The following is a 16122-nucleotide window of genomic DNA, read 5'->3' on the forward strand; positions in this document are numbered from 1 at the left end:
TAATTGTAAAGTAAGAGTTCAATAAGGAAAAGTTTGTACGATGCCTGACTGTGTACATGTACTCCAAGTAATGTACATTTGATTCATTAACAGGCTTTAAACATATCAACTAGGTTAATCATTTCTACATTAAATACATTAAACTGGTAATGTATTCTGGACTAAAAGAACCAAAACTATGATCAAAGGGCATTGACTAGTAACCATTGGGTGACCACCGAGCGATCCTGTCCTTACAAGCAGGCTACCTCCACGGGTACTGGTGGTGGTTCATTAGTCATTTTAAGCCACAATCAGATCAAGTCTCAGAGAGGGCTTCTTAATCTTAACTTCACCTAGTAGAATAAGACATCATTTGCCTATAATCAGAAATATAACTCACTCTACAATCAAGTTCTGTTGCCTATTAGGCCCAGCTTCATTGAAATTTTTTAATTGTTAATACGAAAGGACGAACTCACTAATTTACACAGTAATAATGGAAAATTATTTCTTGCATACATTTCATAAAGTTTCACAAAATTTACATCATTTTCCCAACACCATCAGAGAGATTTTAAAAACCTGCAATGTGAAGAAGTAAAAATTACATTTCATTCACCCCTTTATCTCTAAGTTATAAAAAATAGCAATTTAGATAGCCTTTTGACTTCAATTTGCATCATCAACGATACACAAACTAGTGTGTAATCAATTTCATGAACACCGCATACACATGTGGTCTGATAACATCTCTACTAGACTAAAGTTAAGCTTAAAACATCACAGCTACTAAACTAATACCACAATTTCTCATTCGAGTTCCAAATAAGTCCTCTAGATAGTCTGCTGACAAATTGAATATATTCCATTGCCTCGGTTTTCTGGCTGTCTATATGAGGTATTAAAAGCTTTCCTTACTCTCTTCATGTAATGTTTCAAGACAGAATATGAGTATTTGCAAAGAAGTGAGTTTTTTGCACATGAGTATAATTTAGTTTATCCAAAATATTTAAAGTTTCATGGCTAATATGATAGATAGGATTCCATCTCAACCTCGAAGCTGTCTTTCGCTATAGAGATGATAAAGGGAACCAGCAGTAAAACAGTATACTGTGCACTGTTGAATCCAATCTGCCATTCAGTTTTGAAACTTCAATATGCTTTGTGAACTGATCTGAAAAAAAAAAAACTATCAGGACAATACCCTTCCTTTACATACTGCTTCTTGCCAAGACTCTTATTCAAGTATAATTGGCACACCTAATTAACTTGTATTATCTCTACATAGGAAACCACTCCACGATCCGGAAAACAATTTCTCAATACTCTGCCAGAAGCACTGAAGAATACCTGCTTAAGAATAAACTAACTGCCTGTTCCTGGGCAATCATACTACAGCATGTAGAAGTTCCCAATCTGAAGAGAAAATGACTTTAATGACAACTACAGCTGTAGTAGTTGATGGACAAATATTAACAATTTATTTTTAATGCTTTAATTTACTGTTCAACATCAATTCAGATGTTTACGATCTGGTTTTATGTTTGTTCTATTAACTCAAAGTTCCAATAGGTAGCATTTCTTCGAGAGTAAATGGACCTTCACGGATAGTAAACATTATCACATTACGGTACAAATCTGGGAAAATATCCACACAGATAGAATATTTTTGGAAATAATCCGCACTGTATTTTAAAAATGAGTAAGAAGAAACTGTGGAAGATATTTGTCTAACATGTGTTAGCCACAGTTCATTTTGACACATTTGTTACATAAATGGTAATTTTCTCAAACATACCTGATCGATTTGTTTTAAACGTTTTGTGGAACTTCTTCCGAGTATACATTAGTCTTAGAGATGAAACCAAGCAAATCTTCATACCGCCCCTTCATCAAACAAAAAGCTTTGTATTGAGATACATTGGTTCTGGTGGTTTGATACAAACTGATAAGCTGTCTAAGGGGGTATTAATGTATATTTTTCCCTACAAATTTATAACAGCAGTTTTGCAGTTGCCAGAAATATTAAACCTGCAAATAAACTGAGAGTACTCTCTAAAAGCTGGGACAAATGACCGTTAAAAATAAAGCTGGAAGCAAGTGCATTAACTAATCGTTAAGGAATTTATGTGCAACATGGAGACTAGTGACACACATGGTGTGTTGCACATATGTTGATCTTGTCATGTCTAACTTCACCGCTATTTATCTCATTTTATATGTATAGTTTCAATATGGTTTCTGTCAGTAGACATAGTCTTTACCAATTGAAAAAGTTCCGACATTGTTGCATGACAGTTGAAGCGACTAAACCGAAATATGTTAAAGCAGCTAAAATAATACAGACTTAACTAACAGCTGATGGTGGTTGAATGTTCAATCAGTGCGTACGCATTAGTTAAATCAGTACATGTCGCTTGGTCAGTTTCTTCACTCAATTCAAAGTCTATACTTAAACTGTTCAAACAAAACTTGTTTGTAATTTCACAGCAGTACAAAAACAAGGACATTGGACGAGATAGTTCCAATCATGACATGTTTACAGCTAAGAAATCATGTTAAGATTTTGGAGAAAATTATTTTTAGTGGAACGAAAAATACTTGTCTTTCTCGGAGAAAGAGTCAAGAAGCAAGGTTTACGACCAATATATACACATCAATTAAATAAAGTATCATAGGTACATCAGAGAAGATGTCTTGGTCCTTCACTTTTCAATATTCTAAAACCAGTATATCTGACTTCTCTACACAAGGCTCACCTACACACTTTTCAATATTCTAAAACCAGTATATCTGACTTCTCTATACAAGGCTCACCTACACTATCAGTTGTACATATAAATTTTACGACCAAGCCTCAGTTTGGTAATATATTTCCAATAAACTCAAACTTAAGAGAATGAACCATTTTTCATCTACAGACAAAATCTCAATCAGACATGTGACTATAGAATCTCGATTGATGGTGAGATTTTGACAACATGTTCGAGACATATATGACAAGACCTGACATTTTACCAGACAGTGACTTATCAATGTGGGACCACAAAACTCATGCTGATTCAGCATTTAGAAAGTCCTGGCGAATAAAAAGAGGGTTCACATTGTGAATATCCGTACCACTTTAGCATTGACGCTAGAATCATGAATACCAACCACAGTTTGGCACTTAAACAAGGCATTTAACTCATTGGCATTGGTAGAACTGTATTAATTAAAATGTAGAGAGTTAACGGAAAAGATAACTTCAAAGCCATCAGATGATAAGGAAAACATGGAGATATAGCTCTAAATCCTTCCAGATTCTGAACTGCTTATGTCAATATCTCTACTGAGCCATACAAAGAACTTTTTGTATTGCATCAAAATAATGGCAATGGATACAAGACACTTAATAGCTTGGATCAGTTAACAGAATTTGCTAGTGATACCAATAGTATTTCCTGGGTCTAGGAATCAATTGAGCTGTGAATTAACAAGACTTCTATGATCTATCTTTTCTGTGAACAGGGAAATTATCAATAATTTGATATATTGATTTATAAACTGATTACCCTCTAGTATAAATCGCCTCTAGCTTCCTTTCCTCTTAAACTTACCTCTTCACAGTCAATGCTGCACGCTTTGGTCCTACCAGGGCACAAATCTCTTTACTAATCTCATCTGGATTTGTTCTTCTAAGCACATCATTGTTAAAATTTATAGGGCACTTTGAAAAACTCGTAACATAGGTATGTGAGGAGATATTGAAAAGAATCAAAAAAAGAATGTTAAAACTTAAATTTTTAAATCTACTTCTGGCAAATCAGAATTAAAGAAGGAGGGTGAGGACATTAACTTATAATTGATTCAAATGACAAAGACTCCTTTAAAAGCCCTTCAAGTCACAGAGCCTTCACTTGTGTGACATACCTACAGAAGCGGTTGACCTGATGAGGTTTCAACAACTTATCAAAACCTGAATTTGATGGAGTGAACACAAAAATTCAATTGCAGGACACTTCCCTACTGTCCTTGTGAACAAGTTGAAAACATTTTTAGAATTAAAATATTTGACTCTGCATTTTATGACAAGTGAGCTGAGAACCTTAAAGCTAAGTTTCACCCATCGGAAATGCTCTTGAAACCACATCAGCTTCATGTTAACTCTTTCAGTGCCAACATCTACTCAATACGGGTGCTCAATTTTAATGAGGTTGCAGACTGCATGGTTAACTAAAAAGACTCATAATTGGATGGAGCGACATTTGATAGTCACGCTTACAAACTGATGTGTCGTTTGATGGCTTACGTTTCATATTTTGATAGTCCGTGGTCTTGAATAACAAAGGTCAGGTAATTCAGTCAAGCTTGATGCAGCTGTCCTGTGTTTGTTTATGTTGTATGTAAATGTTACCAGTTTCTAGGTTACAATTACATTAAATGTATTTTATTATATTCAAGAAGAGTAAAAAAACTGAGAGAAAAGATAGGTACTTCTGCAAGAAAGTGAAAAGGGAGAACATCTCCCAACTTGTTTTGGCGCTTTTTTGTTTTGCCTTGTAAATAGTGAATGTATAGTTTTGAAGTAAATATCTGATTAGTGCCATGAACAAAAAGTTGAATTTTATGCTAAAGTAGGGCGTGTGAATTACTTGTTGAATGAAAATGTTATGTGTATAACAAAAAGTGGTTCAAAATGTGCAAATCTGGATCAGTGTTGAAAAATGTTACACTTCAGTACGTTCAGTATGTGGATCAGTACGTTAACTTTTAAGAAAGATAGGAATACCAATTTGTATAGACCCTAAGTTAAATAGATGTCGAATATCATAATAATCTCAACTTTAACACTAAATTTGTTATTGAAGATGTTAAATGACGTAAGTCAATGATGTTTTTTAATAACGTTTTAATAATTGTATTTATTAATTTATTTAATTTTGTAAAACCAAATCTAGTTTTGAGTAAACACATGAATGTACAGTTAATAGTTTTAAATAAAAATTGTAAAAAAATAACTTTATATCTTGAAAAATGTAGAAGTCAGTGTTTTATGTAAAAGCGTGCTATATGCGCAAAATAACACCCTAGCATTTCTTGAATGTACCTATGAAATATGCCTAAGGGATTAATGTGTCAAAGATTTTTGAAAATTTTAATGATTTCCTGAAATGCTTAAGATTAAGATGACTTAGCATTTCTTGTGATGTGGCAAGTTCAACACAACAGTCACAGAACTGACCAATGATTAGTAACTGTGATGGCATGGGATTTAGTGCCAACCCCACAATGACTGCTGGGGTCCCCTTTAAAAGAAAGCGTCAGTTGGAGGGTATTGGTCTATTCTTATTGAAAGGCTCCCATGGAAATGAAGACTGAGGTCAAGTACCAGGGCATCATCCTATATAAGGTCCTGAACTGGAGACCCCATCTGGAAAAGGTCGTTGCCAGAGGGAAATGGTCTTTGATATAGTGCAGATGTATGATAAGTGGGTCTTAGAGACTTAAGCCGAGGCTTTTGTATTGGCTTTATGTCTTCATGGTTAGACCTGCATTAGTGATTAAGCATGTCGTTTATTGACCAAAATCAGAGACCAGGATGGTGGTAGCTAGTCTGGGTAGCATCCAAAGGATTGCTTGCTTTGCCTCACTGAGACCTTTTCAAATGTGCAGGGTGCGGCTCTTGACTGCCCCCTGGATATTGTCATTCGGGCTATAGCCAGGAGTAGTGCTTACTGTCTTTATCTGGCAGGACTTTGGTCGACCTCAGGCTGAAATAGGAGCCACTACAAAATTAGCATCCTGGTTCAGGGGAATGCTCTGGACATGATCTCTGACCAGATGCCTCAAAGATTTTGCTTCGAAAAACCTTTCAGGGTTTTTATACCTACTAGGGAGGCTTTGTCGGAGGGAATGAAACCTCTTCCACCAGCTTTAATGGTTTACAGATGGCTCTAAAACAAAAAGTGGCAAAGGCGCTTGGATGTAGGAGTGAGATCATCTAGGGAGTTGGTGGTCATCTCCAGATGGGTCATCTCACAGTTTTTCAGACAGAAGTTACAGCCATTATGGAATATGTTCATGAGAATCTTCATCTGCTGTATAAGTGTAAGATGATTAGCATTTTCCACAGATAGCTAGTTAGCATTAAAGCCGTTGGACTTCTGTTTGTTCAGCTGCAAACTTGGGCTGCCCCAAATAGGTTCATGGTAAACATGAGAGAAGGTGGGGATTGCATCTGGGTCTGAGAATTAACAGAATGGTCGTACAGTTGCCTTCCCCCAGAGTGGTGTCTGACCTTCTCTCCTTAACCCATTGCGGATCACTGACGAGCTGGGCTCGTTACACAGCAGCTGGGCCTAACGGCACGATGACAAGCTCAGGTCGCAAAAGCGGTCTGCTTTTAAGTTTCCCTCCAAATAGTTCTATTAATGTCTGATATTAATCGGGCGATCGTCTTCACTTGTCAACTAAGAGTGTTTAACAACGGTCTACGTTTAGAGCTTTCAAGTTTTATTCGAATTCCGTATTTCAATTCTACAGATCGCAGTTGTATATTGAAGTTGAAAAATCATTCATATGAGTTTACTCTCTGCTTTTTAGCGCTTCTGATTGGGTGTTTTCCTCAGTTGTTATAATAATACTTTTGAGGTTAGTGACACAGAACTAAACGACGCAGATGAACATATTGGCGGGTTTAGTCTAGACAATGGCCCGATGTTGTAATTGCTTCGCACGAGCCGCTTTATTTAGACTATGATTCAGACATCATCCCTGCCACCCCGGAACCTTGCTCGCGTGTTATCATTCCTACATCACGGATACCCCAGAAGGCCTATGTTCCATCTGAACAAATACCTTCACAGCTGAATTTTCTAGTATACAATAGTGAGTGATACTGTGGCGCACCATTGCTGTTCGTGCGGCCGCTGACCGTAAATTAATTCGTGCCCGCGCGCCAAAACAATACGATCCGCAATGGGTTAAGTAGATCGCAGTCTTCTTGGGTTGTTAATTACAGGACATTGTCACCTGAGAAAGCATCTTTACAGAGTCGGCATTCTCCGGGAGGATCCACTCTATAGAATGTGTGACAACCAGAAAGAAACGGAATAACTGCTCTTTGCTTGTACTGTAATAGCAAAGGAGCACTACGCCATCTTTGAAAGTCTGGATAAAGGTGGTAAATTTTCCCAGAAGGACCTGATCAGCTGTTCTTGGTGGTTTGTAGAACTGGTGAAACCGTAGACTGATAGGCCTTATGGTATACTTCCAGAGTGTGCAAAAGGCCCTTCAGGCTTAAATGCATGACAATACATCACTCCTTAGAAGAACATGCTTAAGACTTTGTCTGAGTTAGGATTACAAAATGATTTATATTACAAAACGAACTTGTATGAACCAAAATCCAACAGTATATTATGTGAATTATGACAGGTCAAGATTGTAGAGCTCATAGTATATGGCAGGGCAATGAAATCTCATAAGCTTTTTCACCTTTCAGTGAAATTTGTTTGTCCCAAGATAGGGTTGAGATTAATATACAGTGGCCCAATACTTAAATTTTAATCTTCTCTAATACCAAGTAAATCTTGTTTTTAAAGCCTGTGTATTTCTACCTAATTGTTGATCTCAGTGCAATAAATTGCACTAATATAACAGTCAGGATTTAAATCCAGTTGACAGTTATAGGTTGTGAGAATGTTCTTATTTATTATCTTAGTGAAAACTTCAAAGTTAAATCAGGAATGGAGAAGGGCCACATATCCAACTTACTTGATTAGCTTTAAATTAACAAGCTAACTATGGTCGAATTACCTAGGTAAACTAGACAAAAGTTCTTTTACACGGTCTGTCATAGTGCCCAACAATGAGGCAAGTTTTATAAATATGATATACGCAATTCACATTTGTCACATGCACACTGTATACACGTACAGTTTTAGAAAGCCTGACAAGAAAACACAACCACGTCCATATTTCTAAATGGATCCAATTCTTCCATCGATTGACAAGCTTATTAACTGTAATACATGTAAAATGTGATCCGGTTTTTTTTATATAGAAAAGGAGAAGCCGATCCCCTTTTAAGCCTTATTCTGCCCGTCCTCATGGGCCACTTGGCCTGTGCAAGGATCTTATCAAACAGAATAAGGGGGAGAGTTATACAGTACAAGGTTGATGATACCGATAAAAAGTGCAATGGTCACAGACAGGATTTGAACCTGCACTATCTCTAACTCAGACTTTAAGTCCAACGTCTCAGACCACTCGGCCATCGGCACTCCCACTTTGCACTTGGCATGTTTTCTTTGTGCTAAAGATGAAAAAAAAAAAACGCTGAAATTAATCATGTGATTAATAATTTCATGAAAAAATTGCTTCACAAATGTTCTTGATGAAGAATTCAGTAGTTAATTAGTCATTACTAAAGATGAAGTATATACAAGAAGTTTATGAAAACTTAGAAAACAGACATTTTACAATACCATCCTTATATAAGGCGTATTCATGAGTGTTACTTAAGAAGTGTTCTCTTTGAACATTGGACCACAGGTTTATATTGAAAGTTGTGTTCAAGGTTAGTAGGTACTGGAATATCGACTGCTGTCACAAAAACAAACATCCCCTCAAGGTTAATCAAATTCAAAATGTTATTGGATCATTTGGTTGGGAAGAACATCACTTTCTGTACAGTTTTAATCCAATCACTATCATATATTTACCTATAATTATCGTCTGAATGGTCAGTGCTGTGATGATGATAATGAGGTCAAATCAGTGGAAAACTTCTATGACAAAAACTGGTTGTGATATAATATCTTAAAAATAGTTGTAGTCAGTAATAACAACTCTTCTCCATCATTACGAGGGTTATTCAATTCAGTAAGTAACAAGACAAATTACAACTGCTGCTTAATCGATCCATTGACACTTCAGGTGGCAACCTTGCAATGACATCTGACCAGCTGTTCAATTATACTTTGTAAACATAGCCTCAAATTTAATCAGTTATCAATGGTGAGTCTATTCGAGAATTGCACTGTGGAAAACCAACATGCCGTGATCAGATTTTTAGTCACGGAAGATGAGAAAGTTTGTAAAATCCACAAAAGTGTATGGAGACAATTGTCCGAATCAATTGAACGTTTACAGATGGGTAGAACAGTTTCAAAGTAACTTAAAAGTTTCTGACTAGCATCGCAGTGGACGACCGGTAAAAGTTGGGACTTCTTCTCTCTCGAATCTCGGATTGACACATTAATTTGGGATAGTAGGCATATATCACTGTTGTACTGATAAGTGTAAAAATAAACATGAATGTTGGAACTGTCCATAAAATCATTTACAACAAGCTGAAGAACAAGAAAACCTGTGCGCAATGGGTGTCCAGACAACTTACGGATGCTCAATGAAGAAACCTGGCTTCAAATCTCAGTCAACAGTTGAAAAATTGATATTCAACTGAAGGAGAACATGAATCTACCACTATGAGTCAGAGTAAAAAAAACAGAGTCTTGAATGGAAACGTAAAACTTCTCCCACTTGCAAAACATTCAGGATTCTGCCATCTGCTGGTTAAGTCATCCTTACAGTATTCTTGGATTTTCAGGGGCCAATTTATTGTGATTCTCTTGAAGACCACAGAACAATGGACAGCAAGTACTACAGTGACATGCTGGAAAACGAGTTAAGTCCTGAAATTCATACAAAACAGTTTGGACTAAGACTGAAGGCATGATTTTGCTTCTTGACAACGCCCGTCCACATGCGGCACAGCTGACGAAAGAAAAACTTCAGAAACTGGGATGGGAAATCCTTCCACATCCCTGACCTTGTCCCATAAGGCTTCCCTCTGTTTGGACCCCTTACGCAGGGTCTAAAAGTGAAAAATCTTCAATACAATGAAAAGAGGTCAAAAATCAGGTGCAAAAATGGTTTCAAAATCAACACAAAAATGTTATGCATTAAAAAATGTTTATAAGTGTTAGTGGGGACTATGTTGAAAAGTAGCCAAAGTTTTGTACTGATTGAATAAACCATTTTGGAGTAGTAGTAATTTGTCTCAATACTTATCGAATGAACCTTGTATTTTTATTTTGGTGATGACTGTGTCAATATTATTGGCATTATGTACAAAATTGGATTCCTGTAAAAAATTAATAGGCTACTGTTAGTATAAAGTATGTAAGTACTGGGAATCAATTTTTAAATTATTTAAAAATTGTACTTGTAACATGAAAACTGTTGCTGAGAACTATAATTCCTACACAACATATAAATTTCTGCTTATAAGTTATTCACACATTAAATAATTACAAGGACACATATTTTCACCATTATGTGACTCATAAATTGCTTAAAACAATAACAGACCAAAACTAGATAATGATAATAATAACTTTTGACCATCTAGCATTAACTGTTGACAGGACTGAGAATAATTAGACAGTGCAAGCAAAGGTCTAGGCCGATCAGCTATGTATGACAGCTGCACAAATATTGAAGGGCCAGTAGATTAACAATGCCCCAGCATATCTATGTATCTACACTGCACACCAGTGCTTAGCTTAAATTGGAGTACGTTATCTAACTCTGGTGAAGATTAGCAGGCTATAAAATTACAGAAAATAAAAATTATCAAAAGGTACACCAATACAACAGTACTGTATATCAACCAATCAGGGACTCTCAAAACCACAGGTGGTGAGGTCAGTCATATGCTGTTCATCACTTGAGCACTTAAGCAATTAGGATTCATAAAATCAACAATACAAGAAACGACTGGCTTGGGAGTCAAATTGCATTGATGGTACTCATTGCTGGATAAATTGCATTGATGGTATTTATTGCTGGATATAGTCATGATAATTGTTTATGTATTGCTGATTTGATTATCAACAAAGTTTCGTTGTTTTTGTTATTAGTTAAATAGTGCTTTCTTGTAACAATTGCTTGAATATAAAGTACTTTTAAAGTTATTATAGAGGTAAAGTACCTATTTTACCAAAGGCTGTTGTATAATACAAGGTAGATGTACGCCCCACCACACCATGTGTCAAGAAAAGACATTTTTAGATCCATTCGCAGGCAAAACGGAAACTGTGTCAGCCTAAGTTACTGAGTGATAAATTTTGAAGAAGTTTTGCCAAATTCCATGGTTGGACATGCACCATCATAGAACTTATCTTGCACACAAGTACAAACGGAGTTTCATACAAATTTTAAATGTAGGTACATATGAAATTTTCCTTGAGATATTTGAAACATGATACATTTACATTTTTGTTCATTAAGTTAGGCTTCATGGCAGTGTTCAAATAGTTCAGGTGAGCTAAACTGATTTATTCTGTAATTTTTCGTTGTTATCATGGTTACCTGTAAGACCAATATACTATGCCAAATCCCATGGAATGATGAGCACTATCATCAAACTCAGTGTTGCCTTTATAGAAATGAAGCTTTATTCAAAATTTTAAATCTAAAGGTCAGTTTGATTTTCGAGACATCATATGGAGACACATATATAAAAATAATAATTTTCCAGTGGGCCTCGAGCGATGATGGGTTTTACAATACTTAGTGCTATCATTGTAAAATTAATACAAAATGAAAAGCTAGTTAACAAATTTAAGTTAACCATAGAATACACTGGGTAGTTTACACTATCAAACCAAATTAAAATTTGGTGTAACTGCTACCGTTATTTTAAAAGACAAAATGTTCTTGTCGTTATCTATACATTCATAGTTCATCATGGCATTGCTCATCTAAACATTATGACTTGCTTCTTGCCACATTATTTTTTAGCCGTAATAAAAACAGAATTCGAACTAATCTAGATGGCTAATAAATGTTTTATATTTATACAATTTGTACTACCGAACATAAACTATGGTAGGCTGCAGTATAGTAAGCAGCCACCACGACTATTGAATTATGTAACTATCAAAATAGAAATATCTAAACTATCAAATATACAAACATTTTACCTAGATAAAATTCATGATTAATAATTACCAGCTGAATTTGTTACAAAATAACAATATTGTTTACAAATAAGTTCATTCAAACAAAGTAAACATAATGCCATATGGGTATTATTTGTGTAGTGAATAATGACGTCAGCAAGAAGAATGGCAATAAACTGCACTTTTTGTGTAAATTTTTTTTTAAATTTCACATTGCTTAAAATACAATGTGGGCCACAAGTACAATGACGATGTACATGTATTATTTGTGTTATAAAGGTGTTGTACACGTCTATCCTTCAAAATACTAAAAAAGCAACTAAATGTTACAGTGTTTTATGTGTTACATTTTATAAATATATGTATAGCCTAGATAATTTTTTTATTCATCATTAAATTACGGTATTGATTCTCGAGATATAAAAACATCAGAACTAGCCTATACTGTAATTTGAAATATCTAGATAAGTAACTTGGTTCGACATTTTGGTTTCACTAGTTTTAGATAGTCATGAATATCGATGATTTGATTAATGTGGTAGTTGCTTATTACCCTGTAGCCCTTTCAGATTTTACCAATCCATTTATCAAATTAAACTGTAATTTTATGCAACTGTAATTTTGATCTTGATTGAAAGAAAAGTTTGGTATAATCATAATTATGGATTCAGCAGGTCTGAAATATTTTTCATATTTATCTAGAGACAACTTGAACTTTGGAATGCTGCCGAAACGTATTGTTTAGTTACAAAATAAGAAAAAAATGGAAAGAAATGACATCTTGGGTAGGGTACGATAAGCGGACCCGGTTTTTTATATCGAAATTTGCAAACGATATTACTTAATCATAACCATCGATACAATCTATCGATATCGATTAATTATTTTGAACCATTAACTTAAATAACCTACATCAACAGCTGTAAAAACACTTTCAAATAATACTCGTAATGTAATATTTCAATTATTTATAAGTAACATTTTATTATTAAAAATGACAGTCAATTTTATAAAACTAAACGACATTGCTTTGAAAGATGATAAGACATGTTTTTTGTGACTTCAAAATGTTGGACTCGTACAGAAAAACCCATTATGTGAAATTTGTGGGAAAGAAACAATAACTGTAACTGTGAGAGGAGCAAATATGGTCGTCTTCAGTTTTTCTAATTTTGGTTATAATAATTTGTTTGATCACTGTAAATATTAAATTCATATTTTAATTTTAAACATATGATTGTTATTGAGCACTATAGATACTTTTATATCGATTGATAGTGTAGGATTTAAGATGCAAATATTAGGTATCGATGATTACATTCTTCGATATAAAAAAACCGGGTCCGCCAGGCAGATATCTGAGTATATTTTGGTAATGTCACGTTTCTGGCCAGCTGATTAATTCACTGTGTTTCTTTAGCCTAGCTTGTAAATTTATGACAAATGCTACATTTGCAGTTGTGTTTATGATGTAGTTAGAGTAGGATACAAATAATCTAGTTCTTATGTGTTTACAAAGATTTAACCTAATATAGACTCAGTAAGAGTTTCTTGAAAAGCCTATCAATCAGATTTAAAATGGTGTTTCAAATGTTATGTAAGAAATTGTTCAAAACCTAGCCTAAAAATCAACTGAAACCAATATCTTTGTATATAAAAAATTCTACTAGGCCTATATTTGAATGAGCTATTTTGGAATTTATAATGCACATCTCATATACTTGTAATATTATAAGCTAATTAGTGCCATGCTACATTTTTTCCTTGTAGCTTAAATTCATACCAAGCATTTACAACTGTTTAAAACTTATAAAATCCGATAAATATTTTTAAGTATTGAAAAAACTATTATATTTGCAATGGCATATAAGTTCTAGGCTTTAACTTTTGTTTCAATGGTGTAAAACAATTTTACTAAAACCTTACTTAGACAGTTGAATATAATGCATGAATTTGTTACCAGCGCCGACTGACCAGTTCCAGGGTTAAAGCCTTTTCATTTATAAACAGAATAATTACATTTTCTTCATTATGTAATGTTTTCTCTCAATTATTATTCCCTGAACTGAAATAAAATTATTTTAATAACTGCCAGTTACAGTAAGTGGTTACCTATGTAGATCATATTAAACGCTTTTTAGGATTTATTAGGCTAAGTAGTCTAATTTTCTCTCATAAGTATGAGAGATTTTATATAATATAATTTTATAGTAAGAATAGTAATCTAAAAATAAGTTTTTGTATTTAAAGTTAAAAATATATAAAGAATTCCTTTATTGATAGAATTAATAAATTCAGCAATGTTGGCAAAGTTATAAAAGCATCAGTTCTATAAATGAATTGAAAAAACTTAAGGGATTTTAAACTGTTAATAATCCAAGATTTGTACTTTTTCTGAAACATTTTTGATTCGGCAAAGTACGAATAAAGATTTCCCTCAGAAGTTTAATTAAATGATTTCTAACACTCAATATGAAGATCACAAAACAATAGTTAAATCCTCACGTGAATTTGTCTGTTGGTTTTTTATTGTACTGTTCACCAACGAATCGTATTTGATCGGACAACAGTCAGAAAACAAGATGTTAGTTTTGTGTTAACTACTGTGTTTAAAAAAAGTAAAAGCTTACCTTTCCCCAGATATCCAGATTATTCCAAATTGTAAAGTTCCGTACACGCACTAAAACACGATTTAAACTACAATTACGTTGTCATATTATTTTGGATTATTTAAAAAGAGGTATCCTACTAATCGAGAAAAACCTCATCTGGAAGATGGCGGCCGCCCGCCAGTCGCTGATACTGCCTATCCTTTTCTTGCATGGTCACATAAAACTAAGAATAACCGATTACTTATGCAGTTGTGCATAAAACCTTAAAGTTTATCTATTCGACTATAGGATTAATGTCACTATAATATCCAAAAAACCGGAATAAAATTAAACTCTCACTTCATAAAAACCACTACTTGTATCACAGCGCAAAACTGCTCCAAATTGTTTTGCACAGGTGACATACTGACGTCATGTCGTCATGACATCTTCGGGTAATGTCGGGTGATCCCGTGGTTAATTCCGACGGTCCAAGTCCAACAAGGTGCATCTCAAGAGCGCTGAATTGCACTTCAAACAACACTAAAATTTTATAAATAGCACTAAAATTTTATTTTCTTTACGACGTATAAATAATTTTAAAAATTCTATTTTAAATTTACAAGGGGTTTACGACCTTTGGGTTTCTTCATGGATAAAGAAATTCCTACTATTCCCGTTTTGTATAAACTACATCTGATAATTTGACAGAATGGACAAAACGGAACCACCAACTATTTGACACTTCGCTCTATGTTGGACATGCGCAGTGTGAAAAGTAAACAAGGAACACTGTTTTTCCGTCATATACAAGAAGAAAAACGTAAACTTACTGATAGGAAGATGGGCTATTTACATCTATGGGTCTCTATAGATAAATTGTGTTTATTATTTCTCTTATTTCCAAAGATTTTATTTTAGTATAAAATACATGGCTCTTTTATTTAGAATAAAAGAAACTAATAATACATAAAAATATATTTCCGTACTGGATCATACTATCCGGTTGACTCTCGGATTGGTTAATGTGCTTCCTTGTAGGACATCAATACACTGATTTAGGAAGCAATTTTTGACGAGAAAATTGTAGTATATTGACTGACAACAAATTTCTAAACTCCAGAAATACTCTTAAGCTGTAAAATTTACCCCCTTAAAATGGGCTTAAGTTTGTTCTTGGATGTTTTTGTTCTTTCAATATTTTAATTGTATTTTGGTGCCTACTTTATATTGTTTAATCGAACAAGCATAACTGACTTTATATTCGAAATATTTAAGTCTGTAATAAATGGGCAATTTATTTTTCCACCCACCTTTAAAATTATAATAGTTTTCTGGATTGGTTGCACATTTCAAGAACTTAAAGAAATTGAATAAAAAATTGTCTTACAATGAGCCTGTGGAGAAATTGTAAGCATGACTACATGTATTTTCTGCAGTAAATAAGTTCAAGCGTTATAGCTCTCCTGCCATGCAAAGTATTATCGAATTTTTATAGACAGCAAATCCTTCATAAACCCAAGACAGCTAAATGCTAGGGAAAGACCTAAGGAAGATTAACTTTGTACTGTATATTGCAGACAATCTACATAACA

General features: G+C 34.2%; 1 protein-coding gene across 1 annotated transcript in view; it reads right to left on the reverse strand.

The window, feature by feature from the left end:
* Window positions 1–14962, reverse strand: part of LOC124365815 (serine/threonine-protein kinase tousled-like 2) — a 204104-nt gene extending 189142 nt beyond the window's left edge. The window contains 1 exon segment of the mRNA XM_046821852.1: window positions 14567–14962. The gene's annotated coding sequence lies outside the window, so the exon portion shown is untranslated.
* Window positions 14963–16122: the final 1160 nt, after the last annotated feature.

Source organism: Homalodisca vitripennis, chromosome 7, assembly GCF_021130785.1.
Source record: "Homalodisca vitripennis isolate AUS2020 chromosome 7, UT_GWSS_2.1, whole genome shotgun sequence".
Classification (NCBI taxonomy): domain Eukaryota; kingdom Metazoa; phylum Arthropoda; class Insecta; order Hemiptera; family Cicadellidae; genus Homalodisca; species Homalodisca vitripennis.